The sequence below is a fragment of the Leucopleurus acutus genome (genome assembly GCF_964270905.1).
Source record: "Leucopleurus acutus genome assembly, chromosome: 7".
Taxonomy (NCBI): domain Eukaryota; kingdom Metazoa; phylum Chordata; class Mammalia; order Artiodactyla; family Delphinidae; genus Leucopleurus; species Leucopleurus acutus.
The window spans coordinates 20,186,431-20,212,199 of record NC_139150.1 but is presented as its reverse complement, the minus strand read 5'-3'; the positions used below and the strand labels follow the sequence as shown (position 1 = coordinate 20,212,199).

General features: G+C 44.9%; 1 protein-coding gene across 1 annotated transcript in view; it reads right to left on the bottom strand.

Moving 5' to 3' along the window:
• RNF183 (ring finger protein 183) overlaps positions 1–18,908 on the bottom strand; it is a gene marked incomplete at its 3' end in the record, with an annotated part of 359,693 nt that extends 340,785 nt beyond the window's left edge. Inside the window, exon 1 of the mRNA XM_082843077.1 lies at positions 18,876–18,908. The remainder of the gene's footprint in view (positions 1–18,875) is intronic.
• Between the last annotated feature and the right edge of the window lie 6,861 nt (positions 18,909–25,769).

Below are 25,769 nucleotides of genomic sequence, written 5' to 3'. Positions count from 1 at the left end.
ACGTGGTGATTGACACTGCTCTTATGTGAGAACGTCCCTGGGAGCGCCATCCCCACCCAAGTGATTTCTCAGAGTATTCCTTCTAAGCTGCTCTTAGAGTTTGTGTCTTTAGGAAACCACCTGGCTGGGCTGTGGACTGAGCATAGCAGGGGCAGGGGCAGCATGTTCCAGGGACACTTGTGGGTGGGGTAGACCCACATCTTAAGGATTCTGTTGTTTCTTATCTTCAGTACAACTCTGCATCACTCCCCTCCTCAAACACCTCCAGGGGCTGCCTGCTGCCCACAGAATGAAGTCCCAATTCCTTAACCTGACATTCAAGGCCCCCATGACCTGGGATCAGCATGACGTTTCGTCTTGCACTGCTCTTCTTTAGCCCCTCTAGGTTAGAGCTGCTGCCCCCAAGCTCACCTGACTGTGTCTCTACTCACGCTGTACCTCTGCACTGGGCTCTGTGGCAGCCCGTCCATAGCTCCTTGCCGGGACCCCTGCAGTACCTACATCCCAACGTCAAGAATCTGCACTGTTTCCCCGAAGCTTTCTAAGGCTGCCAGAGCCCACTTTGCCTGCCAGGATGAACAACAGGCTTCCCGAAAATCTGTATGCTCCACATGACAGTAAGGTATAGGAGAGCAGGAGCCTTGCTATGGTGATTTTGCTGTATCCTTAGTACCTACTGCAGGTCCTGGCAAATAGTAGGTGTTTCAAAATATCTGGTAACGAATGAACGATTAAATGAATAGTCAGAGGGAACTGGAGCCTCCTCGCGTATGTGAGGGTCTGGGCTGGATCAGTTTGTCTGTGGCCCGATTCATTCTCCTAGACTATGGCTCGGATTCAGTGGCCGGGCGCCCAGGTCACATGTAAATTAGTGGCAGAGGACACTGTCCAAATGAGAGCTTTACATCCAGAATTTGCTTTCTGGAAGGTGCTCAGATTTCAGCTTTGTCAATCCAGCGGCCAGACGCTTAGGTTTCCAGTTGAAAAACAACAGCTGCGAATATTAAATGAGACGCATGCACTGAGAGAGTCTCCGATCAGTAGAATGTGTATACATTTCAATAATAATGGGAACGCATACGTCAGACCTGTCAATCATTACCCCCTGGACCACTAAGACATTTCTCAATGTCAGACGCACGTCTGGCAGACATGTTTTCTGGAATCCAGTGGCATGGCCAAAGGCTCGTGGCCCTCACTGTGGGCAGTCCCCTTCCCCTCCCAGGCCTCAGTCTCCCTTTTTACCTGGGCGGGGGGCGGGATTTGCAGTAGAGAGCCTTGCTCTGACTGTTTAGGGTTCAGAACTCTGAGTACCAAGATGGCACGTGATGAAACATCCGTTCTTTGCCCTCTGTTGATCTGCACAACTGCCCACGTGTCTAGTTATGTCTCTAACCCTAACCCTAACCCTAACCCTAACCCTAACCCTAACCCTAAAAATGCCTGCTATGGGTCCCTTTGGCCTGGAGAATGAAACTCCAACCCATCACAGGGCATTTGAGACCTTGCTTGGTCTGGTCGCCAAATCCCTTCTCACTCACCTTGCTGTCCTTCCGGATGGGAACCGTGTCATATGCCTTTCTCACGTCTTCCACCTCTGCTCCTGCTTCCCCCCACCCCGGTCCTCATGCATGTCCACCCTTCACCTGTCCTCGTCGTTCTCATCCTGAGTGTCTGACAATGTGCCCGTGACACAGTAGATGCTCAAACACATGTGCTGCGTTTTCCTGCTCAGGAGGTTGAGGAAGGTTTCTGGGTCAAGTGATTTCATGGTGGTGAACGTGGAGAATTTGGACAGGAAGACACTATGATGACAAGAAAGAAGGAGGGCCTTTCAGGTTGTGGACACAGCAGACCAGAGTGACCAGCATGTAAGAGGGTGGGGGGAGGGGGAGGTCAGGAGAGGCCTCTCGTGGCTTCACATTTTAGGAATCCACCCTGTTAGCAGTCACAGGCTTCAAGGCCACCTCTGAGATTTCAGAGAAACACTTACTGGTCATCTATTCTGTGCCAAGCTCTTGGCCAGGCACTGGGGATGGAGCTTAAAAGACATATTTAAACAGTGAACTATAGTAAAAGACATAAGAACCGTGTGCTGAGAAGGATGGGAGCTATCATTTGTTGGGCACCTGCCTTATGCGGGCATTTGCATTCAGTCCCCTCGCAGTGGATTGTGTTTCCAAAGATACCACAGCGATACCCCACCCCACATGCTCTTTTGCAATGTGACCATAGCACTTTCCCATCACAAATTGGTGTTTTTATTCTTCTCCTCTTGAATCTGGGTGGATCACGTAACTTCTGAGACTGGGCCTTAGGACACTGGCAGCACGTCCACTTTCCTGTTTTACAGTCTTCTTGAGGGAGAGCCATCTACGTCTGACCACCAGAGACCATGCTGCGAGGAAGCTCACGCTAGTCATGGGGGAGAGGCCAAGCAGAGGGGCCCCAGGGAGACAGTCATGCGAGCGGAGCTGTCTCAGATCTTCTAGTCCAGCCCAGCCATTAGTGAGGAGAATGACCCCAGGGGACCCCTCTTGGACCAGGACCGCCCAGACCTGAATTCCTGACCCACAGAATCTTGAGCAAATAAAACGGTTGCTTTATAAGCTTCTAAATGTTGGGATCATTTGCTAGTCTGCGGCAGAGAACCCAACGCCTCTTTCATCCTCCTTCACATCTCCAAGAGGCAGGGGCTGTTATCTCCACTTTATTGATAGGAAACCAAGGATCGGAGACCTGAAATGACTAATCCGAGGCCATATGGGAAGTCAATGGCAGAAGCAGGATTCAAACGCAGTCCTCAGTGACCTAAAGACTGTGCCGGTGCCCTCAGTCACGGTGCCCTCAGAGAGCAGAGGACGAAGAACTTTCCTTCTGCCGAGGGGAGCTGCCAAGTGGGAGGAAGATTTTTCCCACCAGCCTTGGGTACCTTTAAAATTTTGAATATACTACCTACTCCAAAGTGAACGAATAAAGGTTCACAAAAAATGTTTTTATTTAAAAGAAAAATAATTGCGGTGTATGTGTACGTTAGGGTGGGAGCAGATGAAATTAGAGGCCGCTTCACAAAACAGAAGGCTTTGGGCTTGGCATAGAATTGGGTGGTTCCCATCCCCAGCGCATTGGAGTCACCTATGAGCTTTAGAACTCCGGGTGCCTGGGCCCTGCTCCCGCAGCTGCCTGTTGAATTGGTTGGGGGCGTGGCCTAGGCCTCAGGATTTTTGTTTTTACATCTTTATTGGAGTATAATTGCTTTACAGTGGTGTGTTAGTTTCTGCTTTATAACAAAGTGAATCAGTTATACATACACATATGTTCCCATATCTCTTCCCTCTTGCGTCTCCCTCCCTCCCACCCTCCTCCCTAGGTGGTTCAAATGTGCAGCCCCGTTGAATGTCGCAGGATTAGATGGAGGACCAGGATTCTGCTAGGCAGTGAAAGGCTGGGGAGGGGAAGGGTGGGCTGTGCCGGCCGGAGGTGGGTGATCTGTGGAGGAAAAATGGAAAAGAATTGCTTTGGGGGTATAGGTGCTTAAACCAAAGCAAACCAAACAAAACAGAACAGAACAAAGGGAGTGGCCCCGCTTTCTGGGCTCTGGTGTGTGTGATCACTGAGTCAGTTCACAGAAATGCTCAACCTTCATGACCAAACTGATCAATCTCAGGGAATTAATTTGAAGGATGGTAATTAATAATTAGGTTTGGTCATAGGAAGAAATGAGAAGCAACAAAAAAATCCTTCACAGCATCTGTCTTTAGGCTTTGAAATAATGATGATGATGACGATGAACAATACCATGGATACCGTGCTTCCTGTGTGCCCAGCACTGTTCTAAGTCTTTCACATGCATCAGTCCAGGCAGGCTCAGGTTCAAATCCCAGCTTTGCCACTCCCTAGCGCTGTGCCCCAGTGTCTCTGTGGTCCTGTTGGTTAATAAGGACACTGCTTCAGCTGAGGTGACCTTGGTACTGCGTGCGCACAGTGACTCTCCACTATTCACTGCCAATCTAAGGGTCACTTCCTTTCACTGACCCTCCGAATGGGAATTCAAAGTTTAAACTCAGCCTATTTACCAGCTTCCTTTTTTAAAGCTCTGCTATCAGCTTTCCTAAGATTTATTCATGGGTTGGTTTCAAATGTTCTATTCTCGACCTCTTAGGCAACTCTCTGGGTCTTGAAATCATTCAGCGTCAATTTTATGACTTCCTAGTATAAATTGCCCAGCCCTCCATGACCCACGGAGGCCTCTGGCTGCATGTGACATTTTAAATACTAACTTTGGGGTTCTTGCCTTAAAGAGAGGAGGAATGAAGTTCACACTGAGGCTCTTTAGAAATACATAAAACATGAGCTGGGCTTTTAATGGAAAAGTCACCTTCTCACAGCCTCTGCCAGTCATGGCTGGGACAGGCCATTGAATCCCCTCCCTTTTTCAAAATCAAGAGCAAATATTGGTTTACCCTTAACCAGGATGACCTCGGGCCTGTTCCTGTTGCAGGAAAACTGCAGTGGGTGCTCAAATGCAAGATGGGGCCATGGCAGGACCCGTGAGTTGGGGTCTTTGTACTGTAGCTAGTCGGGCAAAGGAACACTCTGCAGGTAAAGTGGTCTTTTCTCAGGAAGAGTCCTTTAGCCAAAGGAAGGAAGCTGGAAGTGTGGAATTCCAGGAATCTGTGGAGTTCTTGAAGGCAGGGACCTCCTCACGTGTTTGTGTGTCCAGCATGGTGCTGACTAAGTAAGGAAATGGGCTGGTGAAAGAATTTGGATTGTTCCAAAGTCACGATGGACCCAGTCCTGTTCGGAAGGTTGCCCCAGAGTGGATCCTCTCGAGGACACAGGTCACCCGGCTGTTTAGAAACAAACATGGAAATTCTGGTTGGACAAACACAGGTGAGACGACAGCTTTGGTGTTAAAGCATAGACCCTGAGGCCAGGCTGCCTGGCTGTGCAATCTTGGGCAAGTTACTTAAACTCTCTGTGTTATCTGTAAGAATGGGAATAGAAATAACAATACCTCCCTTACAGAATTGTTGTGAGGATCAAATACATTAATTTTAAAAAAAAGATTAAAAGAAATCGGCACTATTTTAAAAAATTAAGCCAAAGACTAGCAAAATCTCATGCCAGGGACCCTCCCTTGAGGTGACTTATGGCTACTGCATCTCAGTGATCTTTCAACAGATTGGGCCACATGAAATCAAATTCCCCTACCTATAAGACTTTTGATTTTGATGAGAAATCTTAAGATGCCTGCCTTTCCCTCCAAGCACCATGGAGAACTTGATAGCCTTGATCATCACTATGTAATTTGTGGGCAGAGAGAAAGTTCTCTGGCTCCAAAAATGCCCCCTCCACCTGCTCGTGGGTGCTGGAAGCCCCACTCAGTGCCTCTGCCTCTCCTTCCACCCTTGAAGCCTAGTTAAGTATTCCCACGCCAGGCAAGGACCACTTGCTGTGAGCTCTCACACAGCCTTATTTTTCTGCTCTCTCACCCTCATCCCACTTGTATTTACTGCTTCAGTTTCTGCCTTCCCTGTTAGGCTGTGTATAGTAAATTTATGTGTCAACCTGAGTGGGCTACAGGATGCCTAGACATTTAGTCAAACGTTCCTCTGGGTGTGTCTGTGAAGGTGTTTCTGGGTGAGCAGAACCTCTGAACTGGTAGAAGGGGAAGAGCTGATTGCCCTCCCTAATGTGGATGGGCCTTAGGCAATCTGTTGAAGGACTGAATAGAACAAAAAGTCTGACCCTCCTTGAGGAAGGGGGAGCTCCTCCTGCCTGAATGCCTGAGTTGGGACATTGGTTTTTTCTTCCTGCCCTTGGCTTTCAGAATGGAACGTATACCATTGTCTCCCCTGGGTCTCCAGCTTGTCTGTCTACAGGTCTTGGGACTTCTCAGTCTCCATAATCACTTGAGCCCATTTCTTAGAATAAATCTTTTTATATATACATCTTCCTCGATCTTCCACATAAGCCCATCATAAGTTGAAAATATCATTAAGTCAAAAATGCATTTAATACACCTAACCTACTGAACATCATAGCTTAGCCTAGTCTACCTTAAATAGGCTCAGAACACTTACACTGGCCCATAGTTGGGCAAAATCATCTAACATGAAGCCTGTTTCATAATAAAGTGTCTCATGTAATTTCTTGAATACTGCACTGAAAGTGAAAAACAGAGTGCTTGTCTGGGTACACACTGGTTGTCGTTTGCCCTCATGATCGCAGACTGGGAGCTGTGGCTGCCGCTGCCCAGCATCAGGAGAGAGGATCACATCGCACATCACTAGTCCAGCAAAAGATCAACATTCAGAATTCAAAGTAAGGTTTCTATTGAATGCGTATCGCTTTTGTACCACCATAAGGTCAAAACATTATAAGTTTAACCTTAAGTTGGGGACTGTTTGTATGTATAGATACCTCCGAATGGTTCTGTTTCTCTGGAGCACCCTGACTAATACAGGCTGTAAGTTCAGGGAGAACAGGGAAATCTCTCTGTGCCTCAGTTTCCCCATCCTTAGAGCCTAGTGCAGGGCTGGCATTCAATCAATATTTGTGGAAGGAAGGAATGCCTGAGTGAGAAGGGACCCCTGTGGCAAAGCCATACCCCTGAGCCCTCAGCTCTTCCAAAGCCCTGAGGGCAGCATTCACAGGCTCTGGAAATTGGAGACTTTGACTTTTGCTTTTCTTTCAGCATCCTTCTCTCTACCCTGGTGGATCCCTGGGTTCCCAGGTCTTAAATCTATTCTCCAGTCGGGGTCTACTCCACATGCTAACTATGAGAAGTGTGCCTTCAAGGGATGACGAGCTCATGGTGGACATAAAGCATTTCCCCTGGCGCTTGATGTGGTGGGAACTCAACTGTTACTTGTGATTTTTGAGTAGCACAGGAATCCTGAGAGAAGGGATTAGCCCCACTTTATAGAAGGTGCTGCTGAAGCTCAGAGGGGTAGAGAGGCTTGAGGGTAGAGCTGGGATTCCAGCCACCATCGGTGGGACTCTGAGTCCCATGCTTTTCCCAAAAAGCTCTCGTGGTGATTGGGTCATGGCTCCCAAATCTTTACTCCTTCCTTTAACAGAATTATACATCTTCATGTCTGCATGGCTTTGTGGTGGTGGGCAGAGGGCACCGCCCCTTCCCTGGCTTTGGGTTTGGCCACGTGACTTGGTTTGGCCAATGGAATGTTAGCAGATGTGATTTGTGCAGAGGCCTTGAATGTGCTGACACGGTTTGGCCTCTTGTGCTCCTCTGATCTGCCCTGAGAAGAAGACACCCAGAACAGCTGCTGATCCAAAGAGAAGACTGAATCCAACCCACTGCCTGCAGCGAAGCCAGGCCAACATGAAAGCTGGAGTACAGCCATCCCGGTCAGTCTGTGATTTGTGAACAAGAAAAGTGAATGCTACTGTTGTAAACTGCTGAGTTTTCGAGTGGTCGGTTATGCAGCATTGGTACAGCAAATTGCTGACTAATACACTTCCCTAAATGCGTATCTTTAAAAATGGTTCAAGCGCAGGAGAAATGGAGAGACCACAATATTTGGGTCCCTGGAAAAAGTGTCATGGACAGTTATTAGTGTCTAGCGAAGTGACCTTTTTACCTTGGCATACAGGAAACTTCCCAGCTTTCCTGAGTTGTCAGACCATGTAACTATTCCTGGCTTATGAAATATGAGTGGAAGTGCCAGGTGGCACTTTCAGGCTATGCAGAGCGATTCTGGTACAGTTCATGGTTCTCTCTCCCTCTGTGGCAGGGATCATGGGGTGGGGGCTGGCTCAGACTGACCCGGGAACTATGAGATCAAAGCAGCCTGTATCACCGAGTCACTTCCCTGGGACCACAGAGGATTTTCATGAGCAAATAAACCATGTAGTATTAAGGCACAGAGATTTGGGGATTATTGGTTACTGCTTAACCCACCATCCTGACTAATACAGAGAGAGCAAAAGACTATGGGGGGCTGCAGCTGCAACCTGCTCAGAAACCCGGTTCCAGTTTTCCCCAGGGACTGAGCAAGGCGCTGCCACAAGCCTGCTCCAAGACCCAGAGCAACCCTCACTCCTCTTCCTCAGCTTCCTCAATGGCCACGTGGGGGTCCACTGGCCCCTCTAGGAGCACGAGATGGTGGGCCCCTGGCTTGCTGCCGACACTCAGGTGATGTGAATATATTCCACGGGGACTCACCCCGGCAGGGACCGTGCTGGAGCTGCAGGCAGGGGCTCTGGGTGCAGGGGGTGTGACTTCATTGGTTTTCATGAGGTCTCTTTATGCAGGGAGCTGGGGAATCTGTGGGCTCACTGTAACACTTGACGAACCTGTAAATATGTATTTGGAGTCACTCACTGCCCAGCCTTTGCATGAAATCTGCATTGCAAAGCCATGTCCAAAGAACAGGGCTTTTTAATCAGGCCAGTGTGGCCCGGGCCTGGCTGGCACCACCCCTCCTGCAGCCTCAGTTCCCTCGGCTGGGATGGGATAGTTATCCCAGCCCTACTGACTCTTGGGCAATGTTATAGACTGAGAGAGAGGATGGACTTGAGGGTGCTCTGTAAACTGTAACATACCAGGGGCCGGGTTCTCAGAGATATACACAAGAGATCCTGCCCTCTCACTGCTGGGGAGCCCGTCAAAGAAAGAGGTGACCCACCACCCAAGGCAGGAGAGTGAACTGTGGGATGCAGAGGGATAGAGAACTGTCTGCAGGGGTATCAGGGAGGACTTCCTGGAGAAGGGGAAGTTGTAATGGATTCTGAGGGGCAGGAAGAATGTGGACAGGAAAACTGGGAACAGCGTGAGAGAATGTGTGTGTGCATTGATGTGCCTAGGGAACAGCATGGAAGCTGTTGTCTGGTCCTCTGCTGCTGGAGTACTCTGCAGGAGTTAAGAGCAGAGGCCCTGGGTAGACCACCCTGGGCTTAAGTCTTGGTACCATCATCTCTTGCCCTGTGACTTTGGTAAGTCACTTCACTTCTCTCAAATCTGGTTTACTTACCTATAAAATTGGGCTAATAGTACCTACCTTAAAGGATAAAACCACGTGCAGGGGGAAAGGCACTTTGTCATGTGGTTCACACCCCAGGAAGGGTAGCTAACGGCAGTGGCCTGGTCCGGGAGGCTAGACTGACCCAAGAGAGGAGGAGCTAGTCTCTGCGGTTGGCAGTAGCCTCTTTGGGTAGCTGGTAAACCCTGTGTTGATCCCCAGAAAGATCATGGCTTCTAGAATCAGAGGGTTCTGAGTTTGGGTCTCAGCTCTGCCACTTCCCACCTGTGCGACATTGTTCTGAAACCTCCCAGAGCCTGTGTTCTCTCATCTGTCAATGGGGTGTGTTAACATCTTGATTGCAAGGACTATATACCCCATGCCATCTTGAGAAAAGGAGGTTTATTGTAAGGATATGTATGGACTGGGAGGGCATCGGGATTTGAAGAAGCTCCAGGATGAACCCCTTGGGCTTGCCATATCACAGGTATCCAGCCTACGAGTGGGCCCTCCGTAGCCACATGCCTGCCTGGACTAGTCAGTGGAGGCCCCGTACAAAGGAGCACCTGTGTCTGTTCCCAGCAGGCCGTGCGGAGGGGAAGCTTGGCTGTTGGGTGGGGCAGCCCCCATGCAGATGGTGGTACTTTCCCTCTTACAAAATGCTCTTGAGGAGCCAGTGACCAGTAGCTATAAAGTGATCAGCCCAGAGCCTGACCTGGGAGGAAGGGTTTGAGCGGTTCAGCCCCCAAGGACGTAGGGGGACCTGAACAGACTCAGTGTAACTGAGAGAAGCCAGATCAGCACTCCTGGCAGAAAGGACACAGGGGACTTGTTGGAAGCAGAGCCTGGGGGGCCAAAGGCAGATGTGAGGACAGATGGCTGGAAGCAGTGTTCACGGCGGGGGCCGGGGGAGGCCGCCAGGCCCAGTGATGGGAGGTCTGGATTTTAATCCCAGCTGTGCCAGAGACTTGCTGTGAGGACTTGGCCTGGTCACTCTCTGTACCTCCCAGTCCCTCCCAGTTGTAAAGTAGATATAACAATGCCTGTTTCCCCCATGGCTATTACTCAGCAAGTGCATTTAGCTTTTATGCCACATTCCCCTGCCTGAAATCAGAAGGCTGGTAAGATCTTTCAGAAGAACAAGTTAGAAATATTTATCAAGAGACTTAAAAAGGCAGGTGTGTAGGGTGTAGATAAGAGCCCAGATTCTGCAGTCAGACACCTTGACACTCAAAGCCCTCCTCTGATACTTACCTGTGGCCTGATCTGGTCACATCAGCTCTCTGAACCCCAGTCATGTTTCTTCTGTAATATTTGTCCCCCAGTGGCTGCCTTGTAGAATTGTTGTGAAGTTTAAAAGACATAGTATAGAGTATGTGTCTGGCTTATCGTATGCATTGAATAACTGTGGGTGCTATTATTATTATTATTATTGGTAACATGACAAGGTGAAGACTATTTTAGCATCTTGACAACCGGTACCAAACCCCTCTTAGGGGAGGCACTGTCTTTGTTTGGGAAAATGCCCTGAGAGGGCCTCTCAGGGAGGAGGAAAGCCTGTGGGTGTGGACTAGGCAGGGGCCAAGGTGACAGAAGATGAGGCAGCTGCTCTGTTGGAGGCATGAGAAGGCATATGTGGTTTTGACTCCAGGGGAGGGACAAGGAGGGAGGGACAGGAGGGAGAGTGAGAGAAGGGAGGGGACACAGAGGGGGAGAGGTGCTAATAGAGTTAAGGGAAGCCTAGTGAAACCCACTGTCAGGGTGTCTAGACCAGTGGTCCTGATGGGGAGGCCTCCCACTCCACTTTTATATGCTCATCTGTCTTCCACGTAAGTGCCTTCTCTGTCCCCCCCCACCCCCGCGCCACTACCTGGACTTAGGAACATCTACTGTGATCATCAGAGCTGGGGGGCTGGAGCTCTGAGCAGGGACAGACTTTCACAACCAGGGTAAGGGGTGAAGATCAGCAGAGGCAGCAGGGACGGCCCCAGAACTCACTAGAATCTTCAGCTGGCCCTGGGCTTGCCCAGCTCGCTCCTTCTACCCGCTTTGGGGGATGAAGCCGACTGTACCCTGAGGGGTAAGGGGGATGCCGCTGACCTCGGGTTCCACTGGTGGATATGTGTAAGTGGCAGTAATACGTACATTATGGAATCCTTGAATGTGTCAGGTACCGAGTCAAGAACGCTATATGTATCCTTCCTCTAAATCCTTACAACCACCCTCAGAGTTTCAGTGATTTGTCCAAGTCAGAGAGCCTGTCAGTGAGGGGAACAGGCTCAAGTGTCAGCAGAATGATTCCAGAGCTGGCCCTTTCAGCCACTACAGTGACTGGAGCTGGCTCTGCGAATGGACACTCAAAGCTCCAAAAATAGAAAGCCAGAAACAGACACAAGGGTGTGATTTTGTACATGTCTGTACAGGCATAACTCGGAAATATTGCAGGTTTGGTTCCGGAACATCACAATAAAGCGAATATGGCAATAAAGCGAATTAATTTTGGTTTCTCAGTGCAAATAAAAGTTATGTTTACTCTATAGTATTTCATATAATAAGTGTGCAATAGCATTATATGAAAAGAAACAATGTACATACCTTAATTTAAAAATACTGCTGGTGGAGCGGCTGGGCCGGTGAGCCATGGCCGCTGAGCCTGTGCGTCCGGAGCCTGTGCTCCACGACGGGAGAGGCCACAACAGTGAGAGGCCCGCGTACCGCAAAAAATAAAAAAAAATAAAAAAAAAAATACTGCTGGTGGAAAAATGGCGCCAACAGACTTGCTTGACACAGAGTTGGCACAAACTTTCAATTTGTAAAAAATGCAAAATCTGCAAAGCATGATAAAGCAAAGTGCAATAAAACAAGGTATGCCAGTACAATTTTTATATGACAACTGTCATTTCCATGGGCAAAGGGAAGGGTATGACTGAGACCAACTGGCTACTGGGAAGAAATAAAATCAGTTTCTATCACACACTAAAATAAATCCAGATGCTTATAAGATTTAAATGTAAACAAATAAATAAGAAGAAATGCATAATCATTTGATCTTCATTGTGTAAGTAAGATCTTTCTAAGCGTATGTGCAAAAACAAAAACCATGAAAGAGAAAAGATTGATATATTTAACTGAATAAAACTTTACAAATTCCAGAAGACAAGAATACTTAAGCAAATTCGAAAGTCTAACAATAAAATGGCCAAAGTATTTGTAATATGTATGACAAACAGCAAAAAGACCTTGTAAATTAATAGGAATAAAGATGAAAGGGTAAGGGATGTGAAAAGGCGATCCAAAAACTATGTGGTAAATAAATGTACAAAAATATTCACCCCTTCTAAAAACAAAATACCTTCAGAGTAAAAGAACCTTTTCTTCTCCCACCGATAGTCCCAGATTAAACACACTCAGTATTGGTGAGGGTAGATGGAAACGGGAGCTTCCAGGCTGAGAGCAAATCACTGGTACACCTGTTCTGGGGAGAAATGAAAGGAATACATCAAAAGTCTTAAAGCCATACCAGCTCCTTTCAGCCAACAATTCTATTACTACAACTTTATCCTGAGGAAATAATCATGGAGATATGCAAATATTCAGCAACAAGAATATACATGGCAGTGTGGTTGCTTTTTTTTTTTTTATGATGACAAGATAAATGAAAACAACCTAAATGTCTAATAATAGGTAATTGGTAGTGTAAATTATGGGATATCTGTACAACAGAATAAATCTTCAACAGCCATTAAAACTGACAGTGTAAATTTAGTCTTAATAACAAGGAAAGATGTTTTAATTTTATTATTTAGATAAATAAAACATATAACAAAAGGGTGTTAAGTGTGACCCCATTTTGTAAAAACTTAAAAATCTATATGTATAAATTTGTAAAGGAGAAATTTAGAAAATGTATACTAAAATGTCAATATATCTTTCTGGGAAATGGGATTTCTGGTGATTTCGGGGTTTTTGTTTGTTTTGTTGCTTATGATTTATTTTTCCTCTAAAATATTTCATTTGTCTATAAAAACATATCTAAACCAATGAAAGTGATAAATAGATGATTTTCCAGGATGTAGACATAGCAGAACTTACAGGGAAATTCACAACTTTAAACAATGTTATCTTTAAAAAAGAGAAAAGCAACCAACTTTATGTACTAGAAAAGGAACAAAAACAACCCAGAGGAACATGGTAAGAATAATAAAATAATAAAAGATTAAAATTAAATAGAGAACAACAACAACAAAAACTGCAGTGGAATTAATAAATAAAGCCACGAGCTAGCTCTTTAAAAAGAAGAATAAAATGCAAACTTCTGGCAAATCTAATCAATGGAAAAAGGAGACACAATTAAAATGAGAAATAAGCATAACCACCCGAATAAAGGAGATCAACACAGGTAGGGAAGAGCCATGCAGTTTCATAGTCTTATATGAAAAATAATACTAATGAAAATGCCTCGTCTTCTACAAATAGATAAACTACAATGGGCATCCCAAGACGTACTTCATTCGTAGGTCAAAAATCAGTCACCAAGGGAGCCCAGGCAGAATGAACCAGCTTTCCTGTCCAATGGCTCTGAGTCAGCTCTTGACAAAGTAAAAATTAATCAAATAAATAAATAGAAGGAGAAACTTCTGCCAGACGCTTGATCAAGCATGTCAAGATCAGCCTCAAAATATTATTTAAGACGCGTCAGGATTGCGGGGTGAGATGACATCATTTGACAGAGGCTGCAATTTTCTTCCAAGGCACAAACGAGCTCCGCCATTGCTGGGGTGCAGGCTCCCGCAGGGCCTCTTGGGTTATGTGTGGTCTCTTTTGCTCGGTGAGGTTTAAGACCTTAGAGCATGCTTCTAGGCGAGGCTTGTGTGTCCAGGCACACTTAAGTTCTGGTGAAGTTCCAGCCTTTAAAAGCGAGCCTTCTTCTCCTGGAAAGACCCTGTGTTGAGCACCACTGATATTATGGGCTCCTTCATGCTTTAATGACCATGAACTTGCCCCCTGAGAAGCGCTGTGCCCAGAGTCTCCCAACACGTTTGTGGATAAAAGTAAAACCCGAAGGGTGTGGGAGTTTCCGTGTACATTCTTTGCTCTGACATTATCTAACTTAGTCTGGGACTTCTGTAAACATTAACAGATGTTCATAATCATAACTGCAGAGTAAGTCTTAAAGTATGTCTTTTTTAACATCTATTTATAGGAAACTGTTGTAGACACCAAAACCCAGTGATGGTGATCAGATGTTACCTAAGCGTGTAGACGACTGCCCACCACACTGTATTTGCTGGGAGGGAGATATTAATTTGTCATCAACCATTTTTATTTAACAAAGATTAGTTTCAAAATACAGTACCAGAAGGGAAATCAAAGGGAGAACATGAGTTAGGGCCTCTGGATTTAACTTTTCCCCCAAAGCTCACCTAATTGCAGGGAACCTGAGTCAAGACTCTTGGGTCTTATTCTCTCCTCCCATTTCAGCCCAGCCAGGAGCACCGCATGGATGCACAGGGTGTGGAGCTGATAGAGGCTGCGAAGATGGGGGTCTCCGCTTGCAGATGAGACACACAGACCCCCTCAACTCTTCACAGAATTAATATAAACAACCATCTGGGGAGGGCTTCCCTCAGGCACTTTGCAGGGTTCCTAAGTGTATGAGTGACTCAGGGTTCTCCAATGAAAGAGAACCAATAGGGTGTGTGTGTGTGTGTGTGTGTGTGTGTGTGTGTGTGTGTGTGTGTGTGTGTGTGTTTTATAGATATAGACAGATTGATTTTAAGGAATTGGCTCACAAGATTATGGAGGCTGGCATGCGCAAAATCTGCAGGGCAGGCTGGTAGGCTTATAACCTCTGAACTTTACCGGCTGCCTCTAATGAAGGATTACTCAGGGAAGGCTCCCTGGGGGAGGTGGCACTGAATCAAAGGGGAAGTGACAGCTAAGAAGGACTGAGCGTCCACCTGACTGAGGCTCTGAACGTGGAGTAGGATGTGGATGGGCGGAGAGACTTGGAGAAGGCATCATGGATCGTGGTCCTGCAGAAGCAAAGGCGAGGAGGCTGGGCTTGAGCATGCTGTGCTCTGGGTTCAACGGGGACGGCGAGCCACCTGTGCAGAGGCACACGTGAGGAACCGGGAACCTGGCCGGGTGGCCGAGCTACCACCCACTGCCCCTGCATCACTGCTTGTTCCTTCGCCCTGGGAGCCAGGGTGTGTGGTTCCGCCTTGGGTCCTCTGGCTTTGGCGCCTGACACACTGACCCACATTCCAGGCAACTGCACGCTCCTTTCCAGCCACCTTGGCAGGACCTGCTGGCTTCATGGCTGCTGTCACCAAGTCTTACGCTTGGGCAGGCAGGCAGGAACCCACCCCAGCCAGAGAGCTCCGTGCTCCCTGACCTACCGAGCCTGTCTGGCCCTCTCCACTGAGGTTTCCTGGGAGCCCGGAGCCCCCTCTGGAGGCCCTCCAACATCCCTGTGTCTAGGCCAGGGCAGAAGATATGATTGTTCTGGGCCCCGCAGGCTGCTTCCAGTGAAGGAGCCGCGTGTGTGTGTCAGCCCCGCCCCAACCCCCAGGGCTCCTCATGGCTCCTGCCCTGGGGTCTGCAGACTGGCCGCAAAGGTGGTGATTCCTGGAGGATGTGGCTTGGTGGGATGGGCAAGATTTAAAGAGGTAGAGGGAGGAAATAAGGAAGAGAGCAAAGTGAGCGAGGTGTGTGTGGGGACCAGCAGTCAGCTGCTCATTTATTCAATCCACAAACGCTCATGAGTACCGAGGCCAGGCCATTCACAGGAAGGAAGGCGCATCAGCTTGGCTCTAACGGGTGGCGAAATAAGGCTGGAGCCGTCTTGTGGGACCTCTCGCCCCTGGGAAGTTCCCCAGGTTCGTGTCCACTTGTGCGTGTCCAACACTGACCTCATCAGGTTTAGCTCGTGCTTTTGGATTCCCTGTTCCCATGAATGACACCACAGAAACCCAACCGCTCAAGCCGAAAATTTAGGCAACATCCCTGACTTCTCTGTCCCTCACTCCTGGCACAGCCCTGCGGCCTTTCCTGTGGAGCCGCCCCTCTGGACAGCTCCACATCTGTCCACTGCTCTTGATTTCCCTGCTGCGCTCAGGGAAGGACCCATGGCCTCTGGCCTGGCCCTCTACAATAGCCTCCCGCTGGTGTCTATGCTTTCACTTTCGCTTCCTTCCTGTCCATTCTTTGCGCTGAAATTGGAGGCATCGGTTGGTCAAAAGGATCAAGCTGATCACGGCACTTCCAGACTTAAAATCCTTCATTGGCTGATCTCCCACTGCTCTCAGGACAAAGTGTCCAAAGCCCTGAACGATCTCCCCTGCCAGCCCCACACAGCTAATTTCTCTCCATTTTTGATGCCATCGCAGCTACTCCTCCTGGTGACCCCCACCCCCCGAACCCGCACAGGAGATGCCATTAGTCTTCATGCCACCTCCCCTCCCTCACCTCCGCTTGCAGCTGTAGCTGTGGTGGGCACTTCCTCAGCCCGTCACCATGTCCTACCACCAGCTTCCACCTCGAGGGCCTGCTGGGGCTCTCTGATTTTTCGGCTCCACCCTCCCAGCCTTTGGAAGGACAGTTCTGAGGCATATTCTTTTCAGTTCTTCAGAGAATTCCTTAGAATGGATCCCTGGTTACCCTCAAATGTGCCCATTCCACACCCTCACTGGCTTTCCCTCTTTCCTCCTACGCCCTCGGATCATCACCCAAACAAACTCTCTGCTCCCAGGTCCTTGCCTCAGGCTCTGTTTTCAGGGGACCCAAACCAAGAAACGTCTTCTCTAACCCAGACAGGAGTAGATGCCCCTGCATTCTTATGGTTCTGTGTTATAATTGTCTGTCTGTGTGTCCATCTCCCCTGTGTCAGTGTGAGCTAGGAAAGAGAAGGGACCATGACTGTCCCTTCCCAGCACACAGCACAGGGGTATGTCAGTAGGTGTTGTGAAATGCTGTGAAATGAATGAATAAGCAATAGGGTGGTCATGGTAAAGATACACAGCAAACTGAGGATGCTGAAGGTCATTTGTGAAAACTCCACAACTAACATCATACTCACTGGGGAAAGAGAAAGATATGTTCCCCCTAAGATCAGGAACAAGATAAGAATACCCACTCTGTTCATTTATAGTCAACAGTGTACTGGAAGTTATAGCCAGGGCAATCAGGGCAATGTCTTAAATGAAATAAAAGGCATCCAGATTGGAAAGAAAGAAGTAAAACTATTTCTATTCACAGATGACATAATTTCATATATAGAAAAGCCTAAAGAATCAACCCAAAACTATTACAGCTAATAAATAAACTCAGCAAAGTTATAAAATAAAAAATCATCATGCAAGGATCAGTTATATTTCTATATACTAGCAATGATAATCCAAAAGGAAATCAAGAGAACAAGTTCATTAAAAATACTATCAAAAAGAATAAAATATTTAGGAAAAATTTAACTAAAGAGTTGTAAAGACTTATACACTGAAAACTGTAAAACATTGCTGAAAGAAATTAAAGATATAAATAAATAGAAAGACATCACTTTTTTTTTCAAATTGGGGTTGTTTTACAATGTTGTGTTAGTTTCTACTGTACAGCAAAGTGGAGTTTCCTGTGCTATACAGCAGGTTCTCATTAGTTATCTATTTTATACATATTAGTGTATATATGTTAATCCCAATCTCCCAATTCATCCCACCCCTCCTTGCCCTCCTTGGTGTCCATATATTTGTTCTCTACATCTGTGTCTCTATTTCTGCCTTGCAAATTGCTTCATCTGTACCATTTTTCTAGATTCCACAAATACACGTTAATATACAATATTTTTCTCTTTCTGACTTACTTCACTCTGTATGACAATCTCTAGGTCCATCCACATCTCTACAAATGACTCAATTTCATTCCTTTTTATGGCTTAGTAATAAGACATCCACTTTTATGGATTCAAAGATTTAATATTGTTAAAATGTCAATACTCCTTGAAGTGACCTAATGATTCAATGCAATTCCTACCAAAATACCAATGGCCTTTTCTTTTCTTTGAAGAAATGGAAAGGCTTATCCTCAAATCCATATGAGCTATCCTGAAGAGCTAAAGCAGTTTTGAAAAAGAAGAACAAAGTTGGAGAACTCACACCTCAATTTCAAAACGTATTACAAAGCTACCATAATCAAAACAGTGTCTTACTGGTGAAAGGATAGAAATATAGATCAATGAGAATTGAGAGCCCAGAAATAAACCCACACATCTATGGCCAGTTGATTTTTGACAAGAGTGCCAAGACCACCTTTCTGAGGGAAAGAACAGTCTCTTCAACAAATGGTGCTGGGACAACTGGTCTCAAAATGTAAAAGAATGCAGTTAGACCCTTTTTTACACCATTTGCAAAAATTAACTCAAAAACAGGTCAAAGACCTACATGTAAGTGCTAAAACTGTAACTTTTCGAAGAAAACAGAGGGTTAAATCTTCATGACCTTGGATTTGGTAATAAATCTTAGGTATAACACCAAAAAAAAGAAAAAGAAGCAACAAAAGAAAAAATAGATAAGTTGGACTTAATCTAAATTTAAAACTTTCATATATCAAAGAACACTACCTACAAAGTGAAAATACAACTATAGACTGGGAGAGAATATTTACAAATAATGTATCTGATAAGGAAATCATACCTAGAATATACAAATCCTAAAACTCAACAACAAGAAGACAAATAACCCAGTTTAAAAATAGGCAGGGGACTTGAATAGACAGTTCTCCAAAGAAGATATACAAATGGCCAAAAAGCACATGAAAAGATGCTCAACATCATTAGTTATTTAAAAATGCAAATCAGGGCTTCCCTGGTGGCACAGTGGTTGAGAATCTGCCTGCCAATGCAGGGGACATAGGTTTGAGCCCTGGTCCGGGAAGATCCCATATGCTGTGGAGCAACTAAGCCGGTGCGCCACAACTACTGAAGCCTGTGCTCCAGAGCCCACGAGCCACAACTACTGAAGCCTGTGCACCTAGAGCTCATGCTCCACAACAAGAGAGGCCACCACAATAAGAAGCCTGTGCACCACAACGAAGGGTAGCCCCTGCTCACCTCAACTAGTGAAAGCCCGTGCAATGAAGGCCCAACGCAGCCAAAAATAAAATAAATAAATTTATTTAAAAAATGCAAATCAAAACCACAATGAGAGATTATTTTACACTTGATAGAGTGGCAATAATAATAATAGTAATAATAATGGAAAATAGCAAGTGCTGGCAAGGATGTAGAGAAATTGGAACATTTGTACATTGCTGGTTGAAATGTAAAATGGTACAGCCTCTGTGGAAAATAGCTTAGTAGTTCATCAAAAAGTTAAACACAGAAATACTATATGACCCAGCAATTCCACTCCTAGGAATATGTCCAAAAGAACTGAAAATAGATATTTTTAAAATTTGTACCTATGTCCATTGCAGTACCATTCACAAATGCCAAAAGGTAGAAACAATGCCAATGTCCATCAACTGATGAATGGATAAACAAAATGTGTCAGATCCATACAGTGGAATATTACTCAACCATAAAAAGGAGTGAAGTACTGACACATGCTTCAACACGGATGGACCTTGAAAATATTATGCTAAGTGAACAAAGCCAGACACAAAGGGCCACATATTATATATTCCATAAATATGAAATATTGAGAATAGACAAGTCCATAGGGACAAAAAGCATATGAATGATTGCCAAGGACAGGAGAAAGGGGAGGGTGGGGATGGGAAGTGATTGCTTAATGGGTACAGGGTTTCCCTTTTCGGTGATGAAAGTGTTTTGGAACTAATAGAGGGGATGGTTGTACAATATTGTGAATGTACTAAACGCTACTAAGCTATACACTTTAAAATGGTGACTGTCATGTGAATTTTACCTCAATCAAAACAAAAAGGAAGTAGTGTGGGTCCGCCTGTGGTGTCTGGTGATCTCAGTCTTCCCATCCTGCCTCCCAGCTGCACAAGTGAGTCCCACGCAGACAGGATCCTTCCAGCCCAGGTCTTTCACGTTTCCCACAGAGCAGCCACCCAGGCCTTCAGACTTGGAGCTGCGGTGATCTTTGCCCCTCTCCGCCCTTTCCTGTGTGTGAGTGGCTGGGCAGGTGTGGGGGGATTGTCTCACATTTTGAATCCTCCATTTCTCTGCGAGAGCCCATCAGAATTTGGCCAGAACTGTCGTCCTCGGTGACAATGACTTCCGCCAAAGGTGTGTGAATGTTTATGATTGCTCATATGCTTTCTGTTTACCATGTCAGCAGCACCGTTAGCATTCGTGCTGATAATGAAAACTCAATTTATAATAAAAACACGCATTGTGTTGTGGAACTGGGTTTTAAAGGTCCTGTAAAGGCTTTGTGGAGATTTATTTGAGTCTTATAAATGTCTTGCCCCAGGGTGACACTTCAGAGCCTTCCAACAGTTCATTGTGAAGGATTTGGTTATTAGAAAACTTTTATAGTCTCTTTAAATTTAATGCGAGAAGAATAACAAACTGAATGGCTTCCAACAATAATGGATTCCTGTTATCTGGAATATCTTCTTACCCTAAGTAGGCTACCCTAAATAGTGCGAGATCTCAGTAGCTGGGAGTTGGGAGACCTGGATGTAGGCTACTCCAAGGCTAAATAACTGTAGGTAAGTCCCTTCTCCTTTCCGGGCCTCAATCTTCACTTCTGAACTGTCTGGGGGTTGAAATTTTATGTAATAAGAACTTTTGATCCCATAATCCCATTCTGAGGAAATTTTCCTGGGGGGAAAAACATTCAACCAAGGCAGAAAATTATATGCCTAAAACTGTTCAACACAATACCATCTATACAGGCAAGAAAGCAGAAGTTAAAAAAAAAAATGACCCATGAATTGGAAATAGCTGATAGAATTATGGAACAACTATGACAGAATAATAAACTGACAAAAATAGTCATTGCCATTTATAGGTCCCCCACCACCATCTCAACCCAATACCACCAAGACCGGCATGACGCTCATTAAAACGAAACTGATTATTTCCAGGTGGTGGGCTTATGGTTGATTTTTGTTTTCTCCTTTATGCTTTTGTGTATTTTTCAAATTTTCTATAATGAACACATATTACTTTGATAATCAGAAAAAAACAAACATCATTGAGATAGCAATTAATTTTATAAAGAATATGTGACAAAAGAAAATGCTTTAGTTATAATGTGAAATGAGAAGGAAACAGCACATGAAATGAATATTCAGATTGCAACTAAGTTGAAATGGTAACAGATCAAATCTCTGAAAACCACTTTGCCTAATTATCAATTCATCTAATAACCAATTTCTGAAAATTCACCCCTCTGCCTTTAGGTGTTTTTAATATCTATTCAATTATCATATTATTTTTCATTTTATCATCTTTTGACATATTAAGTATTTGTTATCCAATTGTCTACGGGTACTTCTCATAATTTTATATTTCTAAGAGTTATTTTAAACATCCCTTGATTATGGGATTGTTTTTATCCTTGTGTGTGTAATTTGTTCCTTTTTAATTTACTTTTGAACAATTTAAGGACTTATTAGGATGTTTGTTAAAAATCCTTTCTTCAAAATTTAATATTTCGAACGCACTTTCCAATGGTACCTAAGACACTAAGTGTAATAAATTATAAAGCCTCCTTTGGACTTGATCCTTCACTAGAATCCCATCACCAAGCTTATGGATCAAGCAAGATATGAATGTCTTAAAATATAAAAATATCATTTATGAAATGCTGACGATTTAATCAGTGTAAAGTGTCAAAAAGATGGCAAGAAAGAATAAGATACCCAGATGGATTTAACACAGCATCAAAATGTAGGTGAGTTCATCTTAAGGGAATGGCTATAAATAAACTGACATAAAACCCAAGGGAAATTGAAATAATAATAACAGTAATAATAATAATGCTGTGTTAGGGTGGTGGAATTTTGGTGTTTTTATTGAAAATTTTCTTTAATTTTGATTATTTTTCCTCTATTCCTCTCTGAAAGCATCTGAGTCTCTTATTTTAATTTTTCTTTCCGCAGTATTTCATTGTAAACACAGAAGATGAGAACTTATGACAAGTTTTGTGTTCACTTAAGCCATTTCTTGTGTGAAAAGACAGAGATCAGCTGTTATTCATAGTCCTTGTTACTTTCTAATGAGGGGACATCCTGGTACTAGGAGCAGAGTTGGTTACTTTGTTGAGCGGGATGGTGGATATAGCTAACGAGAATTTTGGAATGGCTGCGACAAAGCTAAATTGCCCTGCATAAGAAAGGGAAAGAGGTTAAGAGTATAGGAGTCAGGGAGCTAGAGTCAGATGCTGAGAAGATTGAGAGTGAAGGAAAAGATCCAGGGAAATGGCAACCCTTCCTAGTTGATCATGACACTGAAGAAGAACTTGGAGGGGGGGCGTCTATAGGGATTTGTTAAGCTGTTAGCTGCACAGCAAGCACTGCCACTCTTTCTCCTACCAAATCATCAGCAACGTCTGCTTGGCTCACAGATCCTTTGGAATAAGTGGAATTTCTAATGATAAACCTTGAACTTTGGGGTCTTACCTCAAGATTGGCCCAGTGCAAAAATCAGGGCTTTCTATAAGAGCAGGCGACATATGGGTTATGTCCGAATATTTGAACATCTGTGTGTGAACATACCAAAAAGGAGAAAGAAGGGAAGAAATGAGGGAGAAAGAGAGAAAAGAAAGAAAGGAAACATTTTATAAGAAAAACTTTATACTGTCCATGCTGGTTTAAAATTGAAGTATGAAATGTAATTATACTTAAATTTAACGAAAGAGAAAGAAATGGGATGGAACGTCAGATAAACATTTTCTCAAAAAAAGCAATATTCATTGCTAAAGATCCCTCTAAAGAGATGAAAGGCATGAAAAACTTTAAGTTGTCAGAACCTTTGTTATTTTCTTTTAATTAAATCTGATAGTCTCTGCTGTTAATGTCAATTTAATTTGTTTATATTTATTTGATCCCTAGTTTTTGGACTTACTTACATCTTTTTTTTTCCTTTTTATCCTTTTTCTTTTTTTCTTTCCTGCTTTTATTCTGTAAGGTCTTCTATATATTGTTCCCCCTTTTGCCCCTGTTGACTAGGAAGCATAGATTTTATTTATATTCCTTTAGTGGTTACCTTTAAAAACTTAATGTGTATATTTAATGACTAATTTCTCTAGTACAATCTAAAATTACTGATGCCTCTGATAGGCAGATGCTTTCCATACATATCTCATTTTCTTCCCACAATGCCCTTAGCGGACTTCTAGGGATTCAATAAAAAACACTTCCCTCTTTCACATTCAAAACGAGGACCAGTTGAGAAACAAGATCCAGGAGACAGGCCAAGGGAGACCAATGTTAGCTTCTTATTGATGAACTGGAGAATGTGTCTTCATACCTCCAGTCAAAGAGCTTGCTAAGAAACCTCCCTTCACTCCCCTTTTACAATTTAGACCTTGGAACAGCCCAGCCGGGGGTAAGTTTGGGCCCTAGAGTCACCTACTTACTCAGCACTTCCGCCTTTCACTGCTGTGGAGCAAGGGGACAAAAAAAGTGAATATCTTCAAACATGCAATTTTTGAATAAATTAGCTCCACCCTCTGACAACCCGGTCCAGAGGCTGTTGCTCCACATCCGGTAACGCATTCCTCCCGGGCCCTCCCCCGGAAGAGGAAGAGACGGGTCAAGAGTGTTACTCCCCTGGTGTTCCGTCCACACGGAAACGTGGTGGGAGGAACAAAGGTTCTGCCATAACAATTCCTAACCAGAGCAGTTGTTTTGCCAGCGTTACAGACCAGGAAGCCAGCACCGTGAGAAGTACCATGACTCGCTAGGGTCACCCACGTATTAGATGGCAGAGTATTTTGGAACCAAGTCTGTCTAGTTCCAAACTCAGGCTTTTAGTCACTAGCTCTAGCAGCTTATAAGCTTTTTGAGGGAGACATTACAATAAATATCTCCACATTTTCAGCAGCACCTAACAAAGTGTTTATTAAAAGACTCATGGCAGGGTTTAATGTAAAGGCCTGGGGGTTCTGGTCCAGTTTGTTGCTTCCTTGTTTCATGGTCAGCCAAGTTTCTTGACCAGGACAATTCCCCAGGAGCAGGAACCAGTGATGCTGCCTGGGGACCTTTTATTTTTTTGACTCTGGTTGTTCTTTTGTTGGGTTTATAGTTTGAAGTACTTTGTTGTACTTTTTCGAAATCCACTTTCTCGCTTAAGCCCCCTACTACCCGTGAGGAAGGAAGGACAGGGTGGGGAAGAGATTCAGCAAAGGGCAGAGAGGGATGAAGGGCCACCAGTGGTCCAGGCTGGTGGTTTGGTTAGTAACCCTCCAAACCAATGCCCTTAAAGATTTGCCTAACATCTGTTTCAAGAGGGGAAGAGAGATTTGCTTCATATTAATAGAAACTGTACAAAGAAATTTACTTGCTTATTTGTTTCCTCAGGCAGAAGTGGTGTCAACATTCTGAAAAATACCTGCCGAACATTCCAAATATTCCCCACTTTTGTGTGGTTCTTACACTCTCTTCAGTTTTCTTTTGCGATTTGCTAAACTGTACAACTTTTTGGTAGGTGTGTGTGTTAAAGGGTTTTATATTTAGATAACGAAATAAGCCGTTTGTTTCCAGAAAACAGCCCGACTTTACGGAAAGGACTTTTACAAAATTGTCGGCCACTGTGACCTGTCCACTGAAAACAGGACTGTGCTTCAGAGGAATGTTTTGTTTTTATTTTCCACTGGGGGGTGCTGTCTACTTTGGTGGAAGTGGAACCACGTTCCATTTCACCAATCTATTCCAGCGATCCTTTAGCTTCCCTCATGGATTTGTGCGCTGGGCAGTTGTCCAGCTGTCCACTCCTTAATCTGGCTTTTTCCGAAGTCCCACAGGGCAGCAGTGTCCGGGTTTAGATGAGATCCCAGTCGGTCTGAATCCTACTGGGGCCTCTGCGCTCAGACTTCTCATTACCCTGGTAAAAATGCCAGGGCTCACCCCATAGGTGTGTATCTACTGCATGTCCCCATACTATCTGTGATTTAATTTCCATGATTTTGCATCCTTTGCCTTTGAAACAACATAAACTAGGCATTTCTCACCTGCTTCCTAGGTCACAATTTCTAACTTCTGGCTCAGCGGCATGGTCCCCCAAGTTGTTGGCATGTGGCTTTAGAGTGCGGTTTCTCCAACTGTAATGTGCAAGGGAATCACCTGGGCATCTTGCGAAAATGCAGATTATAATTCTGTAGGTTTGGGGAGTTGAACCTGAGATTCTGCATTTTTAACAAGCCCTGAGCAATGTCACTGTTTGTTGACAGTCCACATTTCAAATGGCACGATGTTACCTACTTGTCCCATCCAGGAGTTTTCCCACTCAGTTTTGCCTATGGGGGTGTAGGCAGAGACACTCAAGGATGGAGGTTGATCAATATCTCTTTAGAGCTTTGTCTCTTACTTAGCTTTTATAAATTGTTTCTGCAGGGTCCCTTTCCCTGGCTTTGTTACATCTCATCTCTTTCTTTTTCCCTATTTGGACAACTATGAGGCAGTGTGTTGATGCCCGTGTCTGTCACATCTGTCCTCCGAGCTGTCTTTCACCGTCATATAAAGTAATTTCATTTTCTTTGATCTCCTTTCTCATTGAGAACCTCAATCAAAATACAGTGAGTGGGCTTCCCTGGTAGCGCAGTGGTTGAGATCCGCCTGCCGATGCAGGGGACACGGGTTCGTGCCCCG